The 22,340-nt window shown below is 42.6% G+C and overlaps 1 long non-coding RNA gene across 1 annotated transcript in view; it reads left to right on the top strand.

Annotated features, from left to right (window-relative positions):
* LOC134921200 (uncharacterized) overlaps window positions 1–22,340 on the top strand; it is a 424,043-nt gene that overhangs the window by 164,843 nt on the left and 236,860 nt on the right. The window lies entirely within an intron of this gene.

Here is a 22,340-nt window from a genome sequence, read left to right as displayed (position 1 = left end):
CACCACATAGTAAATTCACATTACCTCCAGCCAAAATTTTACTTTTTCATCAGACTGTTTTATCAGACGCAGATTCGTGGTCTGCTGAAAATTGCATAGGCATGGGTTGTATGTAGAATCTGCAAACAGGTCTGCAGAAGGATTGTAGAAACAGTGTGATCTGGAGTCTGATCTGCAGAAGATTGGACAATTGATTACTCAGCTTAAGGGGTCCATTCATGAAGCAGTGAAAAGAGTGGAGAAGTGAGCCTGTGGAGAAGTTGCCCATGGCAACCAATCAGCTGCTCCATACAATTGTATAGTATGCAAATTATAAATGTTACTTCAATGTTGATTGGTTGCCATGGGAAACTTCTCCACTGGCTCACTTCTCCACACTTTTCACTGCTTCATGAATAGACCCCTAAGTCTTCTCGCTACTGTTCTAACTGCCATTAATCTTGTACAGCACCTGTGTAGAAGAAGCTTTTATGCAAATAACATCATAATATTAAGTATTACTTATAACCTGGCATATTGTAACTGGACATTTCTTGCAGCACTGCTTTCTGAAGTATCTGAATTCTTTTACATGATTTATTTACTATATGTCTTTGACTAATATTACTTTTATATTAGCATCATATGACTTTCTGAATGGCTAATTAAGCTGCATTTTAATTAATTGAGAAATGTAATTTCTTCTAGAGCAAAACTCAACAAGTGTTTCCCAGAGTTATAATCAAGTCTATTAAGCTAACACTAGGTCTAATAATGTTTTGTGAATTTGATTTATAATAATCAGATTTAGAAATGGCTCAGTAAACAGTCTGGAGGGGGTAACTTGAGAATTACAACAGAAGCAGTGTCTAGGGCCTTTAGTTCAATGTTTACAAGTCATTCTGCAATTATGAAGAACAATATATAAATGGCCAAGTACCTTTGATTTTGCACATTACAATCATATTGCCTGTGAACATTGTGATCGGACATGTTATTTTTTTGTTATATATTACTGTAATTACTGTAAATATTGCATAGTAATTGTTGTGGCTTTCCAATATCATCTACTGCCATCACCAGGGAATCCTACTGTACTCTTGAGGTGGCACCTTTTCTCACCTGCCTGTGACATGTGGCATACGTATTCTGTAAAACAATTTTAAAATATCATTCATTTTTGTAACATGTGTTAAACTACATCCATTTAGATAACAATTTCATGTGTCACAAGAATGGAAGGAACACACTTTACACACTAACTCTCATTGCTTAGAGATTCTTTATATTTAAAGCATCTGCCAACACAAAGGGCCTGATTCTGAGCAGCGAGTGAAGCTACAAAATTTCAGGTGATTTGCGATTATTGGTTGTTCGATAAAATACAGTTAAAAATCCCGACTCTCCGTTTCTGTACATTAATGGGTCGGAATCGCCAAATCGAGATTTGCCAACATGTTGTATTTGGCAGATTTTTGAAGACAGTCATTGGAACAAAGCAGTATTGTGCAAATTGATTGTTGGTGTATGGATTAAGGTACCCATAAAAAAGCAATCACAATTTACAGATTTGCATATTCTTAGATTTTTCCCAGATCTAATGATTCCCTAATCCATCTAATTTTGCCCATACATTACAGATTAGTTTCATCTACAGATTTTTCCATTAAAAGATTGCATATTCAACTCTTGAAAGTGCCCATACATCACCTCAATCAACTGTCATTTTCCTAGTCACATGGAGAAGATTTAAATAATGGGCAGTACTACTACTACTATACGCCCACATTCTACTCTTGAACTACCCCCACAATGAACCCTTCTATTAATAGATATAAATTAGAAAGAAAGCATAACCAGCACTGTGCTCTTTGAGCTGGCCCTGGTTAAAAAAAACAAAATATGGAAGGGGTTCCCCATATTTAATGAACCAGCACCGAGCTCTTGGAGCTAACCCTGGTTCTAAAAAATAAAGGGTAAAAAATTAGTAGGGGTCCCTTAGTATTTTTAGAAATAGGACTGGGTGGGCTCTACTAGCAAGGGGGAAAATAAATCCACAGTCATGGGACACAGTTCACATTTCGCCCACAGTGTTGGCAAAATTGTTGGCCTATTGACCAATCCTCACCATACACTTGAAAACAAAACCCCAAAATATCTAGATTGAGAAGTGATGATTGCAATAATTTTATAATCATAATTGTTAGTTTGAGAAGCCCATAAATCAGAAATTGATTGGGACAATCATCACAAAATTGTCAAATTGGCCCAATCCATCGCTAATGTTTGGGGCTTTTATACTGGTTTGCCAGTGGTGTAACTATAGATGGTGCAGGGGATGCAGCTGCTATGGGGCCTGGTGGTATGGAAGGGGGGGGGGGGGCAAAGGCAATCCCACTGCACTTCCAAAAAAACGTTTTTTTTCTTCATTTTTTATTTTTAATCACTGTTGCCATACCAGTGTACTTACTGGTAGGAAGAAAGGAGGTGGAACTTACTGTTAGGAAGAAGGAATGTGGATCCACTGTGGCTGCATCTGCTTGCTCTGTCTGTCCATCTGTACACCCATGCCCCTCTCCGTCCGTCTATGCCCCCTCCCATCTGTCCGTATATACCCCCATATGGTGATCTGTCTGTCCATTTGTCTGTGTATTCCCCCTCCTGTCCATCCATCTATACCCTCATATGATGCTCTGTCTGTCCATCTATGCCCCCCCGTCCATCTGTCTAACCCCCATATGGTGCGCTGTTTGTTCGTCTGTCTCTCTATGCTCCCATATTGTGCTCTGTCTGTCCATATGTACGTCATTGCTGCCAAGGTTCGTCTATGCCCCCATATGATGCCCTGTCCATCCGTCTGTCCTCCCATCCCCCCCCATCCATCCATCCATCCATCCATCCATCTATCTATGCCTCTACCCCCATCCTCTGCTATAGTCAAGTAGTGTCTCTCCTGATCGCTCCTTATCCACCTCTCTCCCCTATCTCTTACATGAGTCACCCCTCTCTCTCCTCTCTCCCAGCAGCAATGAGAAAGCTGGGAGCCATAAGAGTACACTGACACAGTGCCCTCTCAGCCCCTTCAGCACTGCATCGCTCGACTTCGGTGCAGTGTATTGCGAGATTTGCCATCATTATCCTGCGAGAATGACTGTAATAAGGAGCTCCTCGGTGACCGCTTTTAAGGAATAGCTGAACTGCCGAAGATGAAGGCAGAGACAGAGCTAAATGCTGTGCTCCGGTTTTAATAGTGCCAGTTGATGATTCTGGGGGACTGTGTGTGGGGGCCCAGGAAGACCGCTCCTGTTGCCCCTCCTATTATCCAGCCCTGCCCTGCACTGCTTAGATGTGGGGCACATGCTCACCCAACTCTCTTCCCTGCCAGGGGGACACTATGGCATGTGGGTGGAAGTCGTGGGACAACAAGACAGTGCCCAAAAAGCGGGACTGTCCCACTGAAATCATGGTGGGTTGGAGGTATGCAGTAGCATTTACATAATGTTTATGTTATGCACAAATCAGATATACTTACACCCAAATCATTCTGAATGATGACTGCTAAGTTAGATATATGTATGTTTAGGAATGAACATATACACATTCTTTTTTCATATAAAGTTTATTGAAAGATCACAAAAAATAAATACAATGACACATAAAAGAATATATAATAAGTAGGAATGCATCACTGTATATAGTATTCAAAATATAGATTACAATATACAGTAGTGACCAGTTTTGTAGTAAAGAGAGGGGAAGAGGAGATGAAGAAGCTCGAAAAAGGGAGTAGTGTGGCAGATTAGGAAAAGAGAAGCAAGAGGATAGACAGACAAAGATATAAGAGAAGACAGAAAAAAGAGTGATACCAATCTAAAGGATGAGGAATTGCAGGCAGCTGACCTGGCCCCCTGATCCTGACTACAACCACCTGGATCCCCTCCAAAGGTTGAGTTTGGGGAATGAATGGGAGGGGGGCAATTTGGAATAGTGTGTGTGGTGGTGGTTGGGGCCCTGCCTTGTGAGAATCAGGCCTGGGCCCCATCATTTCTGATGGCAGCCCTGTCTACAGTGGTCACCTGAAATCTACCTGCTACAGGGAGTAATCCAGAAAATAAAGACTATTTGCGCATTCCTGCCATGCACGAAACTCAACCTCCCCAATTCATGGCTGTGTGGACTCCATAACTTGTTTTCTAAGTGCTCTATGAGTGGCATGCTGTTATGGATATGTGTGGAAATGTGTTTTGTTTTAAAGAATCCAACAAAACAAAATACTTCTGACTGTGAAGTGAGGAGTGTTGTTCGGCTGTTGAATGCGCAGAAAGTGAGAGCTAATGAAATGTAGTATCAAGTGAAGCAGGTACATTTGGTGAAATGTTCAATAATGGACGAACAAACTTGCATGACAAAGATTGATCTATCTATCTATCTATCTATCTATCTATCTATCTATCTATCTATCTATCTATCTATCTATCTATCTATCTTTTATTACAGCAGAGTATCTAATCAGATGAAACACTTAACAGTTATATTTTGCAATACTGTACATATATAAAAAGTATTATTTTACACTGCAAGATAAGACATTTAACTTCTGTACACAATGAAGCTACTTTTATCTGTAATGTTTTCCACATGCATGTTCACATATTCCCACGTAGAGGGAAATTATTCAGGAATGTACAGGAGAACACGCATACAGTATGCTGTTAATTAAGTACTTTTCATTTACAGTACATTTCCTTTTATATGCAAATACTTAAGGATGCCTTGACTTTGTACATATTACTAGAAATGTATATAATAGGCATATATGCAACACATCAAGACACATTTTTTAGTAACGTAGATCCTTGATAATTGCATGTTGCACATCGTACTGGTGGAGATTTTCCTATGTTCATATTGAATGTAAATGCGCAGTATGGCATAGTTTCCTATCTAGATCACAGCTCCCATGCCATACATGCTTTTAGGTGGCTCAGTAGGTGATTAAAGTGAGCCACTGCCACTCAGGAATAAGGATAGCGTTATATATGACTGAGTCTCAAATCTCCCTGTATTTGCATATAATGAGTGTTGTCTTTGTATGCTGACTTGGCTGTGATTAGATAACTGGGACTATATTTACTAATAATCCGAGTTTGACCGATTTGTGTTTTTTTTTCTAGGTCCCAACACGGGAATTCACTAAGCACAAATCTCGGCAGTGTTTGGGCTATTCGTAATGGTTTTAACGGCAAAGTTCAAAAATACGAATGAATAGACCATCGGTCAAACGCGGCTGTTATTTCATACAACACGGGTATTCACTATTCTTTCGTATTTGGGTGTTAGTCCCTGAGTGCTCAATCGCGGTCGTATATTTTTGCGATTCGTTAAAAAAAAAAGTGGCAAAAAAATAGACCTGCTTTTTTCAGGCGTGTTTACATGTGTGGCAACTTACAAATCACTGACACCTGAATAAGGATGCCTATAAAAGGATCTTAGGCCCATTTCAATCCACCTACACTCAGAAATGGCAGCAGGACTGTGGGCCAGTGATATTTTGTGTGCTGTGGGATTCATCAGACTCAGACATCAGCCTGTAAGTAACCAGGGCCAACAAACTGAACATGGTCAGAAGGTTGTACAGGTTCCGCGGAGGCTGCACAGGCCTCGTTTTTTTAGGGGGCGTTTAAACTTGAACAGATGTTCCGTCTAAATCGTAACAACATTTTCCGTCTGTATGACCTTGTCAAACTGGGCCTAGACCCTGAGACAGCACGCTCTCGCTCTGTCTCAGGCATGCACAAACTCCTGGCTGTGTTGCACTTTATGGCTACTGGCAGCTTTCAGGCTGTGTCTGGGGATGTCATAGGAATCTCACAGCCCTCATTTTCAAGAATATTAACACAGGTGATGTATACCTAACTACCTCCTCTGTTTTTTGTTTGTTTTAATTTCTCGGTGGCCAGTTCTGTCCTAAAATCTCATGTTTATTTTTCTTTCAAATATACACACACAGGTGTTGGCTGTTTTGCAGCCCAACATCGATGCCTCAATCTGCTTCCCTACCCAGGAGTCTCAGTGGCAAGCCGTCAGGGTAGATTTCTATGAGCTGGCTGGCATGCCCAATGTGCTGGGAGCCATAGATTGCACACACATTCAGCTGAGACCACCTAGGGGCAGGCAGCACATCTATACTAATCGACATCTAGAGCACTCCACAAATGTGCAGGTGGTTTGTGATGCAAATCTCAAAATAATGAGTGTTGTTGCTGGTTACCCTGGGGGCTGCCATGACGCCTTCATCCTCAGTCAGTCATCCCTCTTTGATAAGTTTGAGGACGGACAAATGCCAGATGGGTGGCTGCTGGGTATGTAATTTGATATGTGTAGGCCTGCATCTACTTTGTCTAAATACAGGGGCAGATGTATTAACCTGGAGAAGGTATAAGAAAGTGATAAACCAGTGATATGTGCAAGGTGACAAAGGCACCAGCCAATCAGCTCCAATATGTAAATTATCATTTAGGGACAGATTGCCCGCTGCCTTTATTACCTTGCACATATCACTGGTTTATCATTTCCTTATGCCTTCTCCAGGTTAATACATCTGCCCCACAGTGTGTTGCTTATGTGTTGCTGTATCTTAACATGAATCACGTTACTATATCTGTCTTTTAGGTGATGGAGGATATGGCTGTTTCTCTTGGCTTCTAACTCCATTGTCCCGACCTGATACCCCTGCTTAACACAATTACAATCATGCACATAAGTCCACGCGGAATGTGATAGAAAGATGTTTTGGTGTGCTGAAATCTAGGTTTCGGTGTCTGGATAAGTCTGGTGGCCTTTTGTTGTATAGTCCCTTGAAGGTGACTCAAATTGTGTTCTGCTGCTGCTCTCTTCATAACTTGTGTTTGCAACAACATCTGCCACATGTTGAGGAGGAGGAGGATGAAGAAAGCAGCCAGCAAGCAGAGGAATTAGAGACATCTGGTGATACTTGGAGTACAGATGTAGGGAGGTAGGTTAGGCAAGACCTCATAAATCGTTATTTTTAAGGTAAGTTTTGTTTGCTTCTTTCATTTGTTGTGTAAGCCTAAATATATGTTTTCCCATTTTTCAATTAAAAACCATTACTCAGAATGTGTCTGTCTCCTTGAGACATACAAACATACCCTCGCTTTATGCTATACAAATGTAGCATGTGTATTGTGTTTATTTAAAAACTTTTAACAACAGATTATGAGTTGTATGCATGAAGTCTGGATAAGTGTTAATAAACTTGGATTGAAAATTTATTACAAGCACACATAATCCACATAGTAATTTATTTTGTATTTTACTTTATCATTGTGTGTAACGTCCTAATGCACAGGTTCTCAAACTCGGCCCTCAGGACCGCACACAGTGCATGTTTTGCAGGTAACCCAGTAGAAGCACAGGTGTATGAATTACTCACAGACACATTTTAAAAGGTTCACAGGTGGAGCTAATTATGTCACTTGTGATTCTGTGAGGAGACCTGCAAAACATGCACTGTGTGGGGTCCTGAGGGCCGAGTTTGAGAACCTGTGTCCTAATTAAACACTCCTCCACATATAATATGTTAGCCTTGAGGAATATATGTGTCCCTATGTGTGATGCTCCATCGTATTTAAGGGACACAAACTTAGTCTCATCCAAAATAATTTATTTCGTAATGTTTGCTGCAGTAAACTTGCAAGTAAATACACAGTTTGTCACATATATACATTATTATACACATTATTTGTGTTTAAAAAAAAAAAAAAACTTTCTTTGTTTCTGCATTGTAAGAAACTGATTACTCATTTTTAACACACACAAACATGGCCCAACAATAATGACATTCATTTTGGCACTGAATTATCTAAATTCAATAACAACATATTAAAACCTTTTTAGGCAACTCAATTGTGTTATTCTTGTAATGTTGTATAGAGGAGAAAGGTAAAATAGTTAACAATCACATTGTAATTTGTATTGGCTGCAGAATATAAGATTGATTGGAATCTAGAAAGAGTAATGATTAGAAAAAAAATCAAGTGGTCTGGTTACTTCCTGCTAAACATATTCTGCCTGGCTGGCAATTATTGTGTCTGCAGGATATGAGAATGATTGGAATCTAGAAAGAGTAATGATTAGAAAAAAATCAAGTGGTCTGTTTACTTCCTGCTAACATCTATGTGCAGCTCAAACAACATTTCCCTCCTCCAATAAAATTCAAAGATGGTAAAGAATAAATGTGCGTACAAATTTCCTGTTGTTGTTTGTACCACTTATAATTAATGATGTTGTACAAATTGTCAAGGAGCTAAGTGTTAGATCTATTTTGACAAACATACACTTACTAAGTATTTTTATTTACTTCTCTGAAATTATAAATGTGAGGTTTATTTGTTAATTTTTTTTGGGTGGCTGCTTGTCCTGTCCTTTGCCTTTACCACTGTCATGTTGGCGTGCTCTGGTGGAGCGTCTTGGTGGTGATGACACTGGCATGATATTTGGAGTAGTCGTACCAGAACTGCTGCTTGTTTGCTGTTGGTGCATGGATCTGAGTGTTTCATTGAGGTTAGTGAGGGTGGCATTGAGTTCACGTGTAGCAGCATTTTGATTGTCTACAATTCGGAATAAAGTTTAATTTATCTTTTGATTGTTTTGAAAAATATTCATATAGCTTTGCTGTTGTCTGTGCTGTTCTTCCATTAGTCTGTGCTGTTCTTCCATTATGCGCTGTAAGTTGCCCATGACCTGTGTAATGTCTGCACGCATGAGTTCCATGGTATTGCCAATTCTCATGGTTTGTTTATTTTGTCTACTCATATTTCTGGTTATTCTTCTGAGGTGACATGGTAGGCTTGCAAACATTTGTGTCTGCCTACGCAGGCAATCTTCATTAGTGGCCTTCTGTCTAGCCCAAATGTTCCAAAACACGTGATCAGGACCTTGTGTTACTGGTGTTGTAGGGCTGTGTTGTGGTGGTGGTGTGCTTTGCTGTGGTGGTGTACTCAAAGGTGCTGGGGGGCTGATTCCTTGGCTTAATGGCTGCATTTCTAACAGGATTGTCTCATCCATGTCACTGTGTTGCTGTTGTTGCGGAGGGATGCTGTTACCAGGACTAGAAGCTGTAATTTTGAAAAAATATACGTTAGCTATCCATATGTTTGATAAATTATAACAAATCATTAAACATGGAACACATGTCATTGACTGTTGCTTTCAGATATCCTGCCTAGCAACATCATCACTCATAACTTAAATACATACATATGCCTGTTTGTGGCAAATGTGTTTGGTTACTTCATTGTGAAAGCAAACACATTAGTTTTATTGTAGATCAGACATACTCCACCATAAAAACACATTGTAATCCATAATGTGTTACCTTATAGCTTTTCAAAAACAAACATAGTAATGTTTTTTTATGTATTTGGCAATGTTAGGTCAAACACACATGTGAAAATTTGTTAAACAACCTTACTATTTTCCAAAATTACACATGAGTTTCTGCTGCAGCATCTTACACACAATGTGCTACTGTATGGCTGAAGTGGACATACATATCTTTACAGGATGTGGACAAGGCCATTTTGCTAGGATTCCATTTCATGTTTTACTGACTTCGGTAAGTATATCAGATTTTGATGTGTTTTGACTTAATGCGTTTAAGTAAAAGTTTTATTACGATCTGAAATGTATTAAATTTATTTCAGTTTGATACTCACAATCAAGATGAGGGGAGTGTGGTTCACGTCTTGGAGGTGTGTCCAAAATTTGGAGTGGGGGGACCGAACATACTGTCGATAATCTTCGTGGCGGGGTATCCTGCTGTGGTTGGCCCTGGACATCAGACCTTGCTTTCTTTGCTGCCACATGTTTTTTTTGGTGGTGTGTTACAGAAGTCCGACTTCTGTTGCTCCAGACTTCTTTTGATGGACCTAGTATTGAAAGTTAAATATTGTTATGGCCATTCCTTTACAAACATACCCTATACTACAATGGACACTTTACCTGCTTCCACAGCGTCATCATCATCAGATGTCATGGGAGTTACTGTAGGACGACCAGTACTGTTTTTTTCCAACACTGTAAAACCAAAATAAAAAATCATGTATTCATGCTATTGTTGATACATCCACCCATTATGCTTATAAACATTAATTCTTAAAAAAATGCTTGTTTTAAAAAAAAACAAAAAAACATAAGACCGTAAACCAAAAAACCACTACATAAAACAATAAACATTGTCCAATAGCCATATGCACTATGGAAAGTGCAACACAGGAAAACATGTACAGGACACAGACATAGGACACAAGTAAAAATACATACACTAACAACCAAAAACACACACATCATTTTGTAATGAAAGGAAAAAATTTACAGATGCAATATAGAAATTGCTCTGTGATGTGGCACTCCAAACACACATTACCACTATATGAGCCAAACAAAAACAAACCCCCCCCAAAAATAAAAAAAAATATTTAAAAATAATTAGACTGCAGTGTTGTGTCAGGGTACAAATACAGACTCAAACTGAACAAACAAATAGTGGGTTTTTAAAAAAAATTATTACATTCAGTACTAATGACATTACACATGTAAGTGGTTTCCAAACCACTTTCCACTACTCCAGCCTCTAACATGACAACCACTGTTTTTGCAACATTGCACATGGATAACCTAAGTATAAAACATAGGGGGTAATTCCAAGTTGATCGCAGCAGGAAAATTTTTTAGCAATTGGGCAAAACCATGTGCACTGCAGGGGAGGCAGATATAACATTTGCAGAGAGAGTTAGATTTGGGTGGGTTATTTTGTTTCTGTGCAGGGTAAATACTGGCTGCTTTTTTTACACTGCAAATTAGATTGCATATTGAACACACCCCACCCAAATCTAACTCTCTCTGCACATGTTATATCTACCTCCCCTGCAGTGCACATGGTTTTGCCCAATTGCTAAAAAATTTCCTGCTGCGATCAACTTGGAATTACCCCCATAGTCCAAATTAAAAACTTAAAAATGTGCAAAAGGAAAACATTATTGCTGGACAATTCAATGACACACTAAGTCCAAACTACACATGGAAAATATACAGAAAAAAAACACATGACATACAATAAAGTAAGATGTTACATTGGCTTTTGTAGAAAACATTACCAAAAAAAATGTATTTGCTGACACACACTTGAAGATGGGAGTAATATGCAACGTCACATGACACACATTTGAAAAAAAAACAAAAAAACAAAAGTAAGGTCATAGACTGTTAATGCAAATACACATGCTCACCATTCTTCCTGGGCCTATCTGAATCCCGGACATGGGTTGCAGAGACTACGTCAGGAGGTATTACACTCCGCATGGGCTCCTCATACTCCAGATATCTTGCAATATAGGGCTGCCCACCACCTGTTTTTCGAGCCGACTTCGCCTCCTTGGCCATTTTGGACTTGACACGTCGCTTTATGTCATAGTACCGTTTGCGGCACGTGTCCTCCGTCCGCTTGACCACCCCCTCACTATTGACAGCAGCAACAACTTTCACCCACAACACCGTCTTCTTCCGTGTTGGCACCTTGGCGTACTCAGGCCCAAATAGCTGCCGCTGATACTTCATCAGCTCCCGCACCAATGCCACATTTTCTGCATAACTAAACTTGACATTCCGCCCAGTCTTAGTAGTGGTGCGTGGCTGCGGAGCTCTCTGACTGTCACTATCACTGTCACTTGAGGCTGCTGCAGCAACCTCACCCACCTCCTCCACCTCACTAACCTCACTCACACTCACCTCCTCCACCTGACCGACCTCCTCCCCCTCACTCACACCCTCCACCTCACCCACCTCTGAGTCACACACAATTGTGTGTCTAAACACTTAACACAGAAAAAAAAATACAAACAACACACTCCTCCACTACCACTGCACAAATCACACACACACACACACACACACACACACACACACACACACACACACACTGACAAGGGACTATAAATAATGAATACTTGGACAAAAAATTAGACAAAACCACAAAAACAAGACTACAAGAATGACAAGACTACTTTCAAACACAATACTACACTCAGAAATCGCAAACAACACTCCTCACCAAACCAAAAACTCACCTACCTCCACAGCAAAACCTCCCTCCTCACCACTAACTAAACCCACGAGGTGCGGACGGTTTGGGGCGTATTTATATGGTTGCACACAGACACTCCTACATCTGAAACACAACCAATCACGAACAGGGATGAAAAACGAAACTAAAAGTGAAAATGCGGCCGGGGTTTAAAAAAAAAACCCTGCCGCGTTTAACTTAGAAAATAAACCAGCAAAAACAACAAAAACACGTACGCAAACGACAATGGCGGCCGTAAATGTGTCAAAAAAACCCGACTGGCATCGACATCGGAAGACACGAAAACCATAAAGTCGACTGCTTCGTAACTTTGCGTATATAGTTTCAAAAAGTTGCATGAAAATGCACCCGATACAAAACGAGTTAATACACTACACAAACCGACTCAAACACGAATATTAGTAAATATAGGCCCTGGTGTGTTGTAAGATAAAACAAATCACTTTCAGTGAAATGCACAGTGTGTCTATAATGGGTATAGGGTGTGCATTGCACACAGCCCCTGAGTTAAAGGGAACCCCATACCGTATACTCTGCACCTGTTAATAATACTTACTTTGCAAATGCCACTTGCAAATGCGTAGTAGAGAAATCACTAGGAAAATATGCTTATACGCAATAGGCTACACTGAGTCTACACTGCTCATGTATCAATGGGTCCCACTTCTCTCATGAGGTGCCCCCAGGGAGATGTTTGGCTAAGATGTCATAGATATACACATCAGTGGCGTGCGGTGAGGTCAGTGGCTGGTGAGGCACTGCAGCCATAATGTCCTTTGAGTACCGCTGACTCCTACAGCCGCTGAGCCAATGCCCGCTACTGGCAATGCCCCCGCCAAACTTGTGATGAGCAGAAGGCTAATATATTGTCAATTTATATACATTTATGGGAAAGAGAGAGGAGGAATATGGGGAGATGGAAGAGAGAGGAGAAGTATGGAGATGTGAGGAACAGGGGGAGACAGGAGAGAGGAGGAATAGGGGGAGACAACGCAAAGGGAGAGAGGAGGAATGGGGGAGAGGGCAGACAGAGAGAGAGGAATAGGGGGAGAAGGAATAGGGGGAGATGGGAGAGAGAGAGAGAGAGAGAGAGAGGATGAATAGGGGGGAGACAACACAGAGGGAGAGGGGAGGAATGGGGGAGACGGCAGGCAGCGAGAGAGGAATAGGGGAAGGAATAGAGAGAAGGAATAGAGAGAGATGGGAGATAGAGAGAGAGAGAAGGAATATAGGAGATTGCAGAGAGAGAGAGAGAGAGAGAGAGAGAGAGAGAGGAGGAATAGGGGTATACGGTAAAGAGAAGAAGTAGCGGAGAAACAGGAGAGAGGAGAAATGGGGGGGGGGAGATGGGAGTGAGAGAGGAATAGAGGGAGATGGCAGAGAGGAGGAATAGGGGGTGACTGGAGAGATGAGAGAGGGAGGAGGAATAGGGGGAGACCACCAAATATAGCAATACGCCAGTATGTAAGTAAAAATCAGAAGGGTGGTATTCAGTATACCGGTTGTTGGGATCCCGGCGCACAGTATACCGGTGCTGGAATCCCGACAACTGGCATACCGACACCTTTCATCCCTCTTGGGAGAAAAGAGGGGCTCATTTGCGCTCGTCCAGCTGTCAGCAAGCCGGCGGTCGGGATCCCGGCGCCGGTATGCTGGCCGCTGGGGACCCGGCCGCCGGCAACTCATACTACACCCAAATCAGAACTAGTTAATGCAAGGAAAAGGGACTACAAGCAGTGAAGTGGGAGATGGATGGGGGTAGAATAGAGAGAGAGAGAGAGGGGGGGGGTGGATAAAGAGATAGGGGGGCCAAGGAAGAGAGCGTAAACAAGAGAGAGAGAGGGCAGAGGGAGGAAGAGGGCAGAGGGAGGGAGAGAGTGTGGGAGCTGAGGGGGAGATAGACAGAAAGAGAGAGAGGGGGGCCAATGGACAGACAAAGAGATGCTGAACAGCACTTGCCACTTGTACAACTCCAGGATTTTGTTATTCCTACCTGCGTCTGTGGCGTGGACAATCGTGCTGCTGCTGCTGCTGCACATCGAAATTGCTTCCGTCCAATGGTCGTTTTGGCGTTCGGGACGTCAGGAGACATGGAGAAGTATGGACCCCTCCTCCCCCCTCTAGCTGGGGAGTCCCAAACGGGCAGCATTAGGGAGTATGGGGGAGGATCTGAGAGAGGCCCCTCCTCCCCCTCCGGCTGGCCTATTCCACACAGGCTGCATTATTGACTCTGGGGGGAGGAGCTGAGAACGCGGCTCTTCCCCCTCCCATCCAGAACCCGAACACTACAGTGGCCACATTACCACGGACTCTGGGGCACTGGCAGCGGGCAGCGCAGTGATGGCAGCAGCGCTGCCCGCTGCCAATGCCCCAGAGTCCGCGCCCCTGAGCACTGGTGCGGTCTATGAGAAAGTCGGCGGCGGTGGGTGGTCCTGGGAGGGGGGCAGAACCTCCACTGCAGCCCTGCTCTCCCTGCATATAATCGGCTGTAAACTCCAGCAGGGGGAGCGGGGGCCGGATTATCGTCCGCTGCTGGTATAAGATCGGGAGGGGGGGGGGGGGGCACAGTGGCAAACGCAGGATTTTGAAAGGGGGGTTTGCAAATACTTGTTTACAGAACCAATGAAAAAAAGTCTGCTGCTGAGATAGGGCATCTCTACCTGCAGCTCTCAAAATTGATAGCTGCAGGTGTCAGAACGGTCATACGTTGCCCTGCACATCGGCGTGCTATCTTTTAGATAGCAGCACCGATATGGACAGGGGTGCTTAGCGCCCCTGTCACTGGGCACGCACGCCGCATTAATACATGGTGGGGAGGAATGGTATCCGCGCATATAACGTGCGCGGATACTACTACCTCCCCCATATCGTAGTTTCATACATTTACCCCATAGTGTGGTAAATAAAAGATATCCGTGTTCCCCTTGCCTTCCTGAATTTCCATGCATGCTTTATATGTACTATTGACATGTATGAAACTATCTTCCAGTACTCCCTGTGGAACATGTCCTAAAAACGCACAAACACACCCAGTAGAACATGCCTCAAACACACACCACCCCCCACCCCACAAAGTTCGTGAAACACGACACACACAGACTCCCAGTGAAACATACAGACACACTCTCCCCCCGTAAACCATGACAAACACGCACACCCTCCCCCTTACAGTGAAACAATACACGCAGACTCCCAGTGAAACATACACACACCCTCCCCTCTTCTCCCCGTGAAACAGGACAAACACACTTCCCCCACCCAGTAAAACATGACAAACACAGATACCCATGTGAGACATGACACAGATCCCCAGTAAAACACACACACACACACACACACACACACACACACACACACACACACACACACACACACACACCCTCCCCACCAGTGAAACATGACACAGACCCACCCCACCAGTAAACCCCCCCCCCTCTCCTTACCAGTGAAACACACACACACACACACACACACACACACACACACACACACACGCGCGCACACATGCGCACACTCCCCAACAGTGAAACACCCATCCCTCCCCCCTCAGTGAAACACACACACCCCTCCCCCTCAGTGAAATACACACACACACACACACACACACACACACACACACACACACACACACACACACACACACCCTCCCCCTCAGTGAAACACACACACCCCTCCCCCTCAGTGAAATACACACACACACACACACCCTCCCCCTCAGTGAAATACACACACACACACACACACACACACACACACACACACACACACACACACACACACACACCCTCAGTGAAACACACACACCCCTCCCCTGCATTAAACAATTCCCACACACACATCTCTCCCCACCACCAGTTAAACAAGCATCAGGACAGAGCCTCACCTGTCCAACATCATGAGTAAGCCCCCCTCATATGGCACACACCACCAGCACAGCTGAAGAGGAGTCGGACATTTCACTGGCACATCCGGCCAGCTCTTGCAAAGCACCACTGGGAGATCTGCCTGGGAGGAGCTGCATGCTGCTTCTGCAGCTAGCTCCCCCCATGTGTTCAGCCAGCCTCTCAGTGCAATAGGAGGCAGCTGGATCATGCTGCCGGCAGCCTCAGAGCATGCCTGAGGCTCCGTGAAGTTATCTAAAAATAAAAAAAAATCGGTAAGCTGCGCCGATCGGCGGCCAGGGGGGGCCCCTGCGTGAGTGTATGGGGCAGGGGGCGTGTTGCTCGTGTCAGCCAGCCCAGGAATGGTGGTGGTTTGGTGCTGGGCAGTCAGTCCGGCCCTGCCCACTACCCAATCACATCAGTGTTAGTGACAGGGGCATGCTTTCATACGGGCTGAAAGCACGCCCCTGTCACAGAGGCACTTCTATGGGTGCCGCTTGTCTGGCTTTTTTCAATGGGCTTCTACTGCCCTATGTTTGGCCCCGCCCCCCGTTTCCAGCACTTATATATTGACAGCAGGAGGCACCAAGAACGGTGCCTCCGAACAAGTTTAAAACATTTTTTTTTACATGTTTTTAATGATATAAAGGATAACAGATACTTATGACACAGAATCTGTGTCATAAGTATCTTCTATGTAATTTAATGATTAGGGACAGGGGAGGCACTGCCTCCCCTGCCTCCCCTGACTGCACGTCCCTGATACACATGTGTAGGGGCCCATACTTAGGGTCCATTCTCCACAGAGGCTTGACTAACCATTAGAGTGTGCATGGTCTGGGCCTCTTTATAAATATACAGTATCCATAGTAAATACTACCAGTGCATGATGATAATGTACCAGATTAATAAGAGCAAGTATTGCAAAGTATTGTGCAGTATAATATAACATATGTATAATGTATAGCACAGTCTGGATCCTGACCCCCTAGAGGAGGTGCCCCTGGTGGTTTCCCCTGTGACCCTGCGGGCCCGTCGGACCCTGCACCATAACCAGTATCCTTCCTCATGCACAACAACATCTTAATTGGATCAGTATGAAATACCTACACTCAGAATCCCGACAGTCAAAATCCCGACAACAATTGACCGACGGTCAAAATCCCGACTAGGTCAAAATACTGACATGTAAAATACCGACAAGGACAAAATACCGTCATTTAAAATGTTGACAGGTCAAAAACTCGATACACGGTTTTCATTGTTTTTTGGTGTATATGTCGACATAGGTTGACATGGACACCATACAAGTGTATAGCGCCCCCTCGCATGTCTCGCTGCACTCGCCATGCTTCGGGCACAGTATCTCGCTGTGCTTGGCACACTATTATATTCCTCCTCCAGGTCCACTGGGATGCTAACGTATGAACAAGTCAGTTTCAATAAAAAACATGAAAAACTCATGTCGACATTTTAAATGTCGGTATTTTGACCTTGTTGGTATTTTAAATGTCGATATTTTGACCATGTCAGTATTTTGAACATGTCGTGATTTTGACTTTGTCTGGATTTTGACCGTCGGTCAGTGGTTGTCGTGATTTTTACCGTCTGGATTTTTCCTGGCAGCTGCAACCTTCAATTTCTCCAGCTAACCGCTGGACATTAATGTTATTGAGGTTAATAATACTGTAAGAACAAAAGCAGGCTGAAATTCTGTGATTTTAGATGCTTTTATGATTTTTTCCATAAAAATACAAATCTAAAACCAAAACCTTAAAAAAAAAAAGGCCGGCGCACATCCCTACTCTGAAGTACAGTTCAAGTGCACTCTATGCAATGTAATATAAGATTTATCCACACTTTAGACCATTTAATAAAAACAGTGCAAATTTCTTCTTATTCTTATCAATCAGTTAAACTATTATTGAGGCCAGTAGAGGATCCAAAAATAGTAATAATGTGCGTTAGACTTGAAGGGGTTATGGCCAAGTGTGTGCTGCATTTTGGCCAAAGTTGTGAATATAAGGCCTGCATGGAGTTGCTGTACCCCCACTGGAGGGGTATGGTGAGGCAGGTAAGGCAGAGTTTTTCCTGTTATATTAACGTATATGCTAACGTATATGAGTTTTGACTATATAAAGTATATGAAAAATACAAATAATATATTATAAATATCTTCTTTGTATAATTCTAATAATTTTTATAGTCAAAACTCTGGAGTTAAAAAAAGTCTATGACAGGTGAGACACTTCTCCAAAGAACAATGCAGCCGTGTCAAGCTCATAAGCATAAATTATATCAAACAGAAAACTGGGTAGTCGAGGTCACAGGCAAGAGTCAAATAGAAGATTGCAGAGAGGATACAGAAAAGCATAAAGCAGCTTCATGGAAAGACTAGCATATGAACTCTATGACCAGGCCTGTGTTAATCAGGTAGCTATATACGAGCAGATGCACCAGTGAGCATCAGTCAAAGGTCCGTCCCTGATGACATAATAAACATAATAAAAACAAGGCAGAGATGTCAGTAGAAACAGCACCAGCTTAAGCCACCAAAATAAATATACAGATGAGCAGTTACCTGCTCTTCCTAATGTAGCAATAATATCAATTTAATATGAGGAATTGTCAACCCCTCCATAATGACTTAATGATTCCACAGAAGTTACACTGTAAGATAAATAATGGATAATAAACAATGACTAATCAGCTACTTACTTTTTTTTTTATCCAATAGACTTGATAAATGCTAGCTATAAGCTGATTGGTTGCTATGGGCAACTTCTCCATTTGTCCACTTTTCCACTCTTTACAACGTTTGCTATATCTCCCCCCAATGATCTATGGTAGGATACACTTTTTTTTTACCACTCCCAAATATCTGTTTGTTGTAGGTGATCTATATGGCATTATAGCAAATACTATTTCTTAGCAGCAATATTCTGAATGGTGTACATCAGTACGATAGAATTATTAGACATTGATGCTGATGCAGCTTTGGGAGTAAAACAGTTGTATATTACTTCGGAAATGTGTTTGGAAAAAAATTATGTATTTTCACACATGTGCAGCACCAGTGCTATTTTTGTAAGAAAATAGGTTCAGGAACTGGGGGCGGGGCAGAAGTAGGTGCTGACGTTTAGTTTTTTTTTTTTAATCAACAAAATGTTTAATAGTCCACTTTTAGTGTGTTGTCATAGTACTGAAGTAGTTATTTCATTTTACTTAACTTAGCTTGGCAGCTGCATTTGCCACTTCAAGTCTTTTGATGGGAGACCCAGGTAGAGCGCATTGCAATAATCAAGCATGAATGAACATACTCCTTAGCTCTGGTCAAAAACTTCATTCTTTAATCTGACACCAATGCAGTACAACACCATGGTCCTGTTGGATTGGCAAGCTGCAGTCTTGTCCTTTGATGATGAGCTCCTATTATATAAACTTCTCTTTTATCAGGATTTAGATGCAGCTTACTGTTAATAATCCACTCCTGGAGCTCACTTAAAGAGCTATTAAAGATTGGTATTGGGGTCTCAGTACACAGAGTAAAACAGACAGTTGAGTATCATCTCTCAATATAACACTGAATGCCAGTGGCATTGGCAACAATGAATATACTCCTGAAGACTCGGTGACATGCCATGTAGAAATGGTTTGAACCAACTAAGGACTGTGCCACCCAGTCCACAGAAATGTTTAATTCACTCAAATAATACCCTATGGTCCATGGTATTGTTAGGGAACTCTGTCACAATTGTGTATGACCCCTAGAGCCAGTGAGAGGGTCTCCTGCTTATAACAGCCACATGTTGTTCCCTTAGTGTTTGATGTACACAGTGGTACTTAGGGTGCCATCAGGATTTAAACCTCTAGCAGTAGGGACTTACACAATTGGCCGGAGACTGCAGGATATTGGTTGGTGTAGTAACTGCAGGCGGACACAGTATGGCAAAGAAACAGTTAACAGGAGAATGACTGTAGGATCCTAGATGTGCTCAGGATTCAGGAGCAAGGTATAACAAGGACCTTTAAGTGTAGTAATATGCTGACTGTGGATATGAACTTGACCATAAGAGGAATGTGAATCCTGGAGTGCAGCACTATCCTTAAGCAGGTGAAAAGTAGTTGAGCAGTGAATGCACAGATCTGAAACAGAGCTTGAATGCAGTACAAGGATATAACACAATGGCAACTGCTGTTTTTAATGACCATCCATGGTAATAAAGTTATATTCAGTACTTTTATTACAGCTGCAGAGTAATAATGTATAAAACAAGAAACCATAGTTGTAGTACAAGGCTGAATGATATGTAGAGTTCCAGTGTGGAATAGCAGTGGTAATTAGCCAGGGATCCCAGCAAAGCACAGGTGAGAGACTAAGTAATAGTAATGCACTGAGCACACAGCAAATACTTGAAGCACCAAGTACAAGGTACTGTACTTGCACTCAGCCAAGAGAACTCTTTGAAACATGGCAAGGCAGGAACTGTTTCTAAAACATGGAAGGTCTGACAAGGCCTCCAATAAGGAACTAGAACTAACAACTAGAAACTAGGCACTTAAAACAGAAACTATCACCAGCAATTCTGTGCAGGACTACCTGCCTTTTATCAGGAGCAGAGACTAATGGCAAACAGCAAGGCAGACCAGCCCCCTAAGTGACAGAATAGATTGCAGCTGTAAGCTGTACATACACAAGCATTATCCCATCGGCTTAGCAACAGCTGGGACCAAGGACTTCTGCAGTCACCTGGAGTCCAGGTTGCCTAGCAACAGCTGGGACCACAGTCCTTAGCGGCCGGAGTCGAGTCTCGGTCACCTAGCAATCGCCGGGACCCGCTACCAAGATGAGCTGCAGTGCAACTCATAACAGGTATTGCAGCTACTTTCTCTTTAACCTTTACTTGGTCTGTAGATGGCCTGGCCATGCAGATGGAATCTAAATGAGTCTTTTTTTTTTTTTTTTAAATCATTTAATCATTATATATTGTTAAATATGGAGGCAGATGACACGAATATTTCTCATATACTGTATGTATATATATATATAAATATATATACAGTATGTATAAAAATAAATATATAATTGATATTAATAAAATATATATTAATATTAATAAAATATCAGGGGCATAATGAATGTTTTAATTAATCCTAAATCATTATATAATGATTACTCCCTTTGTAAGTGTACGGCAATTCCTCACTTTCTGATAGGCTGGAGAGACACAGATCCAGTGAGATCTGATTCAGGTGAAAATAATGCTCGGAGAGAAACTGCTCAGCACAGGATGTCTAGGACAGGGAGTTTATGATATGCTCTGTATGATTTTAACTATTGAATGTGTATTTCCTCTTTGACTAAAGATTGACCAAAGATTACCTATTCTAATATCTTTCACAATTTGTGTCTTTTTTTACCCTCTATTACATGCTTGTGGACTACTCCCTTGAGGAGTGTCATTAAGGGGAGCTACATATGTGAACGTGAGTTTGAATTACATGCTGAGGCTGACGTGGGGAAGCCTCAGACGTAGGGGCTGGCGTGTATGTGAACCGTGGAGGTAGAATAGGGTTCTTGGACATGCAGGAGGTTAAGCACCGTTTGCCCGGAGGCGTGACCACAACAACGGAGTATATAAAACAAAGTCTGTTTATTAAACACACAGTTTAGACACCTTGGCAATTCAGATAACTTTCAGCAGTAACTTGTGCAGATAAATAGTAGTACAGTTCCAGGAAGCGCAGTGGTCATGAATACTGTGGCAATGCAGGATGAGATGTAACAAAGTCCTTGTAAGACCCGGAGTTGGAAAGTCCATAGGCCACAGCTAACCGGTGTAACAGGGAACTAGCTGGTACTGCCCAGCAGATGACACAATGGAAGCTGGGTTGACACAAATGCACAGAGGTTGAAGGGAACTTGGAAGAATTGTCTGGAATGCCGGATGGAACCGGTGCAGATAGAAGATGTATTAAACTCACCACTGAAGACAGAGTCCGATGGTGAGTTTCGATGGTGAACAGTGGTTCGATGTTGTGTGGTAGATGATGAACAGATCGATGCTGGAAAACCGCTGGAGATGGAGAGCGATACTGAACGTGATACAGAACACTGCTGAGGGCTGATAGTGACACAGGAAAAGCGTTGAAAGCTGGAAGCGAGACTGGAGCAATGCTGGAAGCCAATGATGAAGTCACTGTGGAGCTGGGAGTGACACAGGAACACCGCTGGAAGCTGGATGCGAGACTGGAGAAACGCTGGAAGCTGGAAGCCGGTGATGAAGTCACTGTGGAGCTGGTAGTGACACAGGAAC

The sequence above is a fragment of the Pseudophryne corroboree genome, chromosome 1 (assembly GCF_028390025.1).
Source record: "Pseudophryne corroboree isolate aPseCor3 chromosome 1, aPseCor3.hap2, whole genome shotgun sequence".
Taxonomy (NCBI): domain Eukaryota; kingdom Metazoa; phylum Chordata; class Amphibia; order Anura; family Myobatrachidae; genus Pseudophryne; species Pseudophryne corroboree.
This window is presented reverse-complemented; position numbering and strand designations above follow the sequence as displayed.